The following is a 7,437-nucleotide window of genomic DNA, read 5'->3' as shown; positions in this document are numbered from 1 at the left end:
ACTGTATTATTGTACTGTACTCTCTTGCATTGTACTGCGCTCTCTCTCTCTTGCATTGTACTGCTCTCTCTCTCTCTCTCTCTCTCTCTCTCTCTCTCTCTCTCTCTCTCTCTCTCTCTCTCTCTCTCTCTCTCTCTCTCTCCCTACTCAAATAGCCTCTCTCTTGAAAGTTTTGTGTATCCACACATTCTGTCAAATCTTTCTCTGATTCATCACCAATTAGACATTATTGTTTAGAATTAAAAGTATATATAAAAGGCAAGTCTGTATTCAAGTTGGATCCCACAGAACTAGGTCTTTGGTTGTGATCCCTTTCCAGAGCGGCCAGGTTGCTGGATTAAAATTCCTCTACATCTTTTATTTCACGTATTGCATTTTTGTCTATAGTATGTCCTTTTGGATTCTTTTGTTAATGTTCTTATTCTTATCCATCTCTTTACTTAATTTTGTTCAGCACATTATTTTCTCAAATTTCTTTAAACCTTTCATTAGTTCTTTGAACATCTCTAAGTCAATTATTTTGAAGTGCTTTTCCAGTAAACAAGTTTTTCTCAGGGACATATCTTACTGACTTAATTTGGTTTTTTTATTTAATGAAAATGTTCTTTGTTTTTTCTTTGTATGTGTGTTATATTTGTTGTTGAAAACTGCACAGTCTAGATATCCCATGTTTTTTCCCTTTCTGGGAATGCTCTACTTTTTGTTTTCTTCATCATATAATCTTGTTTTGTCTCTAACCAAAGACAATACTCAGAAGGGTACTCTTCAGTTCTTTCTGTACCATTCTGTAAGCATGTATAGCAACTTTCTATTTAAACCCAAACACACTGTTGCTTTGGAATATTTCAGTCTTTTTGTCTGGTTCCTACAAGGAAAAACAGGACAAGTACCAGCAGCTAACAAAGGCACAGACCTTTAACTCTGCTGGCATTTGGTGATAAAGCTTGAGAAAGAAGGGCTTGTTACTATAAGAGAGACTGTGGCAGTGTCTTTTATCTTGGTGTGTATACTCCAATCAAAATCTAGATTCCAGCTGCTAAGAGAACCAACCATTTGCCATATAAGTGCTGACAAGCATCACCAGGGGCATATGGACAACAACCTACTGTGCAGCTGGTAGTGAGGATGAGAAGTTCTGATGAGCTGGAGAAAGAGTGAAATAAACAAACAAACCGGAGTTTCCCATCTGCCCCTTCACCTGCAAGTGCAAAGTAGTCAGTAGATCTGTGGTTTGAAAATCATGCACATTCTGCTGAGGCCAATTTTGTCTCCAGCTGTTCTTTTAAAAATTTGACACATTTATATCATATTTCCAGTTTGAAATGATGTTTCAAATTTTTAACAAATAGGTGATCACAAGGCCCAACATGTTCCATAGGTACTTACAGTGTCCTTGCATATTCCTAACCCTATAAAAACTGTTCACATTTTCTGAGTCCTCTTAATTTTATGTTTGTTTATACAGTGTTTTATAATTGAAATAGCATACTATGTCATTCTCTTTCTGACTTCTACTTAGAATAATGAATACAAGATTGCTGATTAATTACATACTGCAATATTCTATAGGAAAGTCCCACATGCTGTTTATCTATTCACTAATAGACATTTGGGCTGTTTTAGCTTGGAACAATTAAGAATAGTGCTGCTATCATCTTATACTTAGAGACATCAGTTCTCTCTCTCTCTCTCTCTCTCTCTCTCTCTCTCTCTCATAATAAGACTTGGGTTTGATAATCAGCAAGCTAAGGGCTTGATGAATGTTGTAAGATCACTTTCATGCAGGCACTGTTCCATACTATACACCTAACCAGGATGATTGAAAGAGTTGCTTCCTGAAAAACTATTTTAAAAGGGCAGAAATGTAATTACCTTATGATTTAATATACACTGCCTTAATGATTATTACATTAAGCATCTTTCATGTATTTATTTACCTTTTACATATTTATTGAGGTGAAATGTCCATTCTAATCATGTGTTCACTTATTATTGGGCTATCAGTTCCTTGTTGTTAAATTTTTAGAATTTTTATGGTTGTGAGCCTAGCCTTTAATGGCTGAGCCATCTCTTTTTTCTTTAGTATTACTTGGACTATGACCTTACAGGAAATAGGACATTAAACAATTTCACACCCATGTTTTCTTCCAGAACATTTATGTGTTAAAATTGTATGCTTAGAACTATGATATATCCAGAGTTGAGTAGCTTTATGCTATACTAAAATGGTACTCTCTAGTACCTTTCTCAAAATGCATCTGTAAGTTTGCATAACATTTTACATCGATTGTATTCTAAGAATTTATGTCTGTATGCTTAGCCAAGAGCTTACAAAGTATTGCTTATCAGAAATCTTTACTATCAAGTAACATGTTAGTTCTCCAAACCAAAGAGTACTTGAACAACTCAAATTCAGCTCCATATATTAAAAAAAAAAAAAAAAGTAGAACACAAAATCAGGTGGCTAGGAAAGGATGGTAGTGAATGGAGCTAGAAGGTCAAGAGTAAATATGATCAAAATTTATGAAATTTATATTTCAATTTGTTCATTTATGAAATTTTGATTTATTAAAGTATCATATAAATAATAAAATATTAGCATTTGTTTAGAACAATACCCAGGCATAGTTGACAACCACAGAACAGATTCCATCTTGCTTTTGTGTATGTTGTTTTGCTTTGTTTAGGTAGGGTTTTGGTTGTTGTTGTTGGTGGTGGTGGTGCTACTACTGCTGCTGTTTGTTGGGATCCCTGTAAACACCATCATTGGCCGAGTAACATTCTCATAAAGCAAGAAGGAACCCCACAACGTGTTGGTTCAAACTTCTACAGTCTGACCCTGAGCAATTTGTTATGAGCATATTTAAATACAGTGCAATTTAGGGAAAATTTTTTTCCCTAGAGTAACACATAGAGTAATCCTCTATGTAGAAGGAGAAATAATGGCATTGAAACTTTTCTCATAGTACCTGTGCCATCTTCCATGAAGATGGGTTCTATAAACAGGCCATATGTGTTATCTTAAGCACCTAGGAGGAAGTTCTGATGTGGTCTCAGTCATACAGATAGCATAGAGGTCATCTGGTCCATTAGCCACTTCCGGTCCTGGTGGTGGGAGCTTGGCTGGGGCTAAGGACACTAGTCATACGGATGATTCGAAGGTCATCTAGACTATTAGCCATCTCCTGGTATGGCCCGGCCCTGCAAAGAGCATAGAGCGCCAGGCTATTTAGCTCCTCCATTGCAGGTTTTCTGCCTGGAAAACTTGGTCTTTTTCTTTTGAAAATACGACACTATGTGTTTAATATATGTGGTTTCCCTAGTTCAGTCTGTGAGCTTTGTGTGTTTAATATATGTGGTTTCCCTAGTTCAGTCTGTGAGCTTTGTGCCCCCAGCAGCGGATTTTTGGAGGGATTGACAGAGAGAAACAGAAAAAGAAAGAGAGAAAGTTAATATAAAGTTGAGTTGTAGAGAGGGGGGGAGCTATGGTCAAAACATTATATGAAAAATAAATAAATAATAGTTTGTGAAGCTGTATAAATTAATTTGGGGAATGCTGATGTTCTAACACTACTTCCTTTTTCAAACAACTGTCATAGTTTCTCTCTCTATTGACTTTGATCTCATTCATTTTCTCTCAACAATTTAGTAGTTTTCAGTACATGTCCAGATTTTATTAAAGATAATCTATGTAAGTTTAGTGGGTTTGTTAACTTTATAAAACATTTTTGAAACTTCTAGTTTTATGGGTAATATATGAGACGGAAATCAACATGGTATCCTACAAAACAGCAGAATTCATTGCCTGTCTCAGGTGGGTTCTGGTGCTTTCTATGTAGACAATGGTGTATCTTGAACAGATATTGTTTTATGTCTCCATGTTCAATCAATATGGCCTTTATTTCTTTTTTGTGGCAGCATTGCACTGGATGTACCCACTTGTTTTAATGAGGATAGCATTGCTAAAGGCATTCATTTTTGCATTAAGTACAATTTTTTTAAAGTTCTAAATCTGACACTATTATTAATTCATCTACAAATTTTCAGTAAGAAACTTTCTTTAATTTATAGTTTTATGAAAGACTTTTTGTCATGAGTAAATGTTTGTTTTTGTTTTTGTTATTTTGTATGTGTTAGCATTGTGTATGTTCATTTTCTTCCCATCAGGTTCTCAAGTTTCCTTTCTTTTATTATTAAAATAAACACATGACTATAGATGCTCAACTCCCAATGCATTTCAATCCTGATGAGCATATCATAAGCTGAAAATAATCTTAAATCAAAAGTACATTTAATTCACCCACTGTACTGAACAATGTAGTTAATGAAACAACACAACACAGTGTGTTACTGGGTTGTTTTCTTGATTTGTCTGCATGCAGTGTCTCACTGCCAATACCCAGCTTCAAGAGAACATGCCTTATCTCATATTCCACATAGTGCCAGTCCAGGATAAAACTAAAATTGTAGCCTTTATTAAAGAAAAGTTAAAAGGTACCCAAACCCAGAAGTTCTGTACAAAATTATTTAAGTTTAATTTAAGGTAGAGAGAGCTGAAAGTCTCTCAGTTTTTCATCATCAGAAAATAATGAACCAGATAGAAAGTGTGCCATATAAAATGGGATACAATTCACTCATTAGAAGGAACAAGCTACTAATAACCATTGGGTAGTCTCAAAACATTATGCCAAAAGAAAGAAGTATTTCAGCAATCAGATCTTACTTATTCTATTCATAAAGGTTCTAGATTAGGCAAAATGAGTTCCTACCATGAAAAAAAAAAGGGGGGAAACCAGTGTTTTCAAGTGAAGGAAGATGTGTAAACACTGGTGAAGGAGAGATATCCCATAGTTATAGAAATAGTTTACGTTGTGAAAGAAACTTGAGTTTAAGTGGCATATGTAATTACTAACCCCTTTAAATAGTGCCTTAAAGTTTGTGCATTCTATATTTCAAGTTGTTCACTTTTAAAAGTACAAATACACTTGAGCACAAAAATCATACAATGAATAAATAACTAATCGTTTTAGCCTGCCTTATGACTAAGTAGACTTTACTATTTATTAATACTATATGACCAACAGCAATAAATTTAGATAGATATACAGATACACAACAGAACAGTGGATGAATAGCTATATAAGCAAGCAAATATCTGTAGCTAATTGTGGAAATTATATAACAGGTATGTAGGTATTAACTGTGAACTTCTATATTTTCATAACAAAATGGGGGAAAGAAAATATAAATAAAAACACCTTAAAATGTTTCACCCCATGCATTCAATGTATTGGCAAAATTGGAAGTATATTTTTCTTCTTTATTTATATTAAAATGTGTAAAATCAACGAGGAACTATCACATTAAATCTACACACACACACACACACACACACACACACACACACACACACACACACATTTGCAGTTCCTTCTATAGAATAGATGAACAGTAGAGAAGATGAATCCAGCAATTATTCTCTTATGTGGGCATGAAAGCAAGCATCATAAAAGAGTCTCCACAAGGCTCTTAACTCCTGCCAACCTGCAGTGTTGTTTCTCTATTAGGACTCTAGACCTACAATCCAGGGAAACGTATAGAAATGCTGATAATGAGGGAGCAGTCACACCCTGGAATTCTCCAGTCAAAGCCATCTGTGTTCTTGGAGTAGAAGGGGTGAGGGGTGTGGCGCCAATCAACATTCTAGCCTGATTGCAAAATGAAGGGCTGACTTCGTACAACAAGTCTGATTGCAATTTGTACAAACTGATCAGTGATTTTTTACCAAGTAAGACCTAAAAGGAAAAAACAGTGGCAAAATTCTTTTAACTTTCTGGTGGCAATATCAGAGAAGAAATGAAAACATCACCTATGTCAGAAGGACTTATACGAATGACTGCACTAATTATTGTGAACTTAACAATAGATATACACTATTATCATCTAACAAGGGATGGTTGCCTCTTTTTTTTTTTTTATTAATTTATTCTTGTTACATCTCAATGTTTATCCCATCCCTTGTATCCTCCCATTCTTCCCTCCCTCCCATTTTCCCATTATTCCCCTCCCCTATGACTGTTCCTGAGGGGGATTACCTCCCCCTATATATTCTCATAGGGTATCAAGTCTCTTCTTGGCTACCTGCTGTCCTTCCTCTGAGTGCCACCAGGTCTCCCCCTCCAGGGGACGTGGTCAAATGTGAGGCACCAGAGTACGTGAGAAAGTCATATCACACTCTCCACTCAACTGTGGAGAATATTCTGACCATTGGCTAGATCTGGGAGGGGGTTTAAAGTTTACCTCCTGTATTGTCCTTGGCTGGTGCCTTAGTTTGAGCGGGACCCCTGGTTGCCTCTTACAATCAGAGGTATTCTACATTCTTTTCCCATTTCCAATGCTCTCGTTACTCCACTTTCACAGTGCCCTTGGTGCAATATTCAGAGAAAGTAATGCACACATACATAGACTGGCAATATGGAAAGGCATTTTTCCAATAATAGTATATCAAAACCATCTCATTTGCACCTTCCATGTGCTTTAATATATGCAGCTTGCTAACACGTGGGAGGGCACCCTGCTTGTGATGCTAGTTTTCAAGTTGCTCAAGTACACCTCCATGAAAACAAGTCATTTCCTAATTTAAATTTAGATCTGATCCATGAGCCAATGCTCAAAGATTAACCTGTAAAATGGAGTTCAGAGTCAAATATCAATCAGTCATCAGTCAATTTGAATATCACAACCAGATATATTTAAAGAGAGACTACGTACAAATACGTATCTGTACACATATACATGCATTTTACACTTGATCACCATCAGTAAAGTTAAGACCCACAGTATCCTTTGGATTATCACTGTTCTTTGCATGGGAATCTTGATGTCAAATGTCCCTCATGATCCAGCCAGTTGAAACTTCTATCCATAATTCACATTTGAAACACGGAATTGATAAGAAGCAACATGGACAGCACCTTAATACGCGTGATATGATGAGTCTCTTATGGTTTATGCATATGGAAAGGAGAGAGGTAGGTGATCCTAAGAGTAACATGTAGCGTCCATGGTTATATAAAAGCTCAAAATTATTCCTCAAAATAGATGTCCACATGATCAGATGCTTCCTGGTCTGCCTTTGTCACTAGTTACTGTTATCGCAGATGTTCAGTGGAGTAAGGATATGACTGTGTCTGAAAAAGGACATTGAAAGAGACTTCTGCAGTTTTGCCATGTGACGACAGTACTCATAGACGTGACTGTTGTGTGTTTCTGAGACCTTCTTGCAATAATGAATCTCTAGCACAATGTCCACAAAAGACAGAGAATATCTTCTTCAAGAGCAAAGAATAGGGTTGTATTGTTCTCTGAATAAAAGACACGGGTTTTCAAATACAAGGTCTATCTCCAGTGACACAACTATAGCATGTATAGATAAAT

The sequence above is a fragment of the Acomys russatus genome, chromosome 27 (genome assembly GCF_903995435.1).
Source record: "Acomys russatus chromosome 27, mAcoRus1.1, whole genome shotgun sequence".
NCBI lineage: Eukaryota > Metazoa > Chordata > Mammalia > Rodentia > Muridae > Acomys > Acomys russatus.
This window is presented reverse-complemented; position numbering follows the sequence as displayed.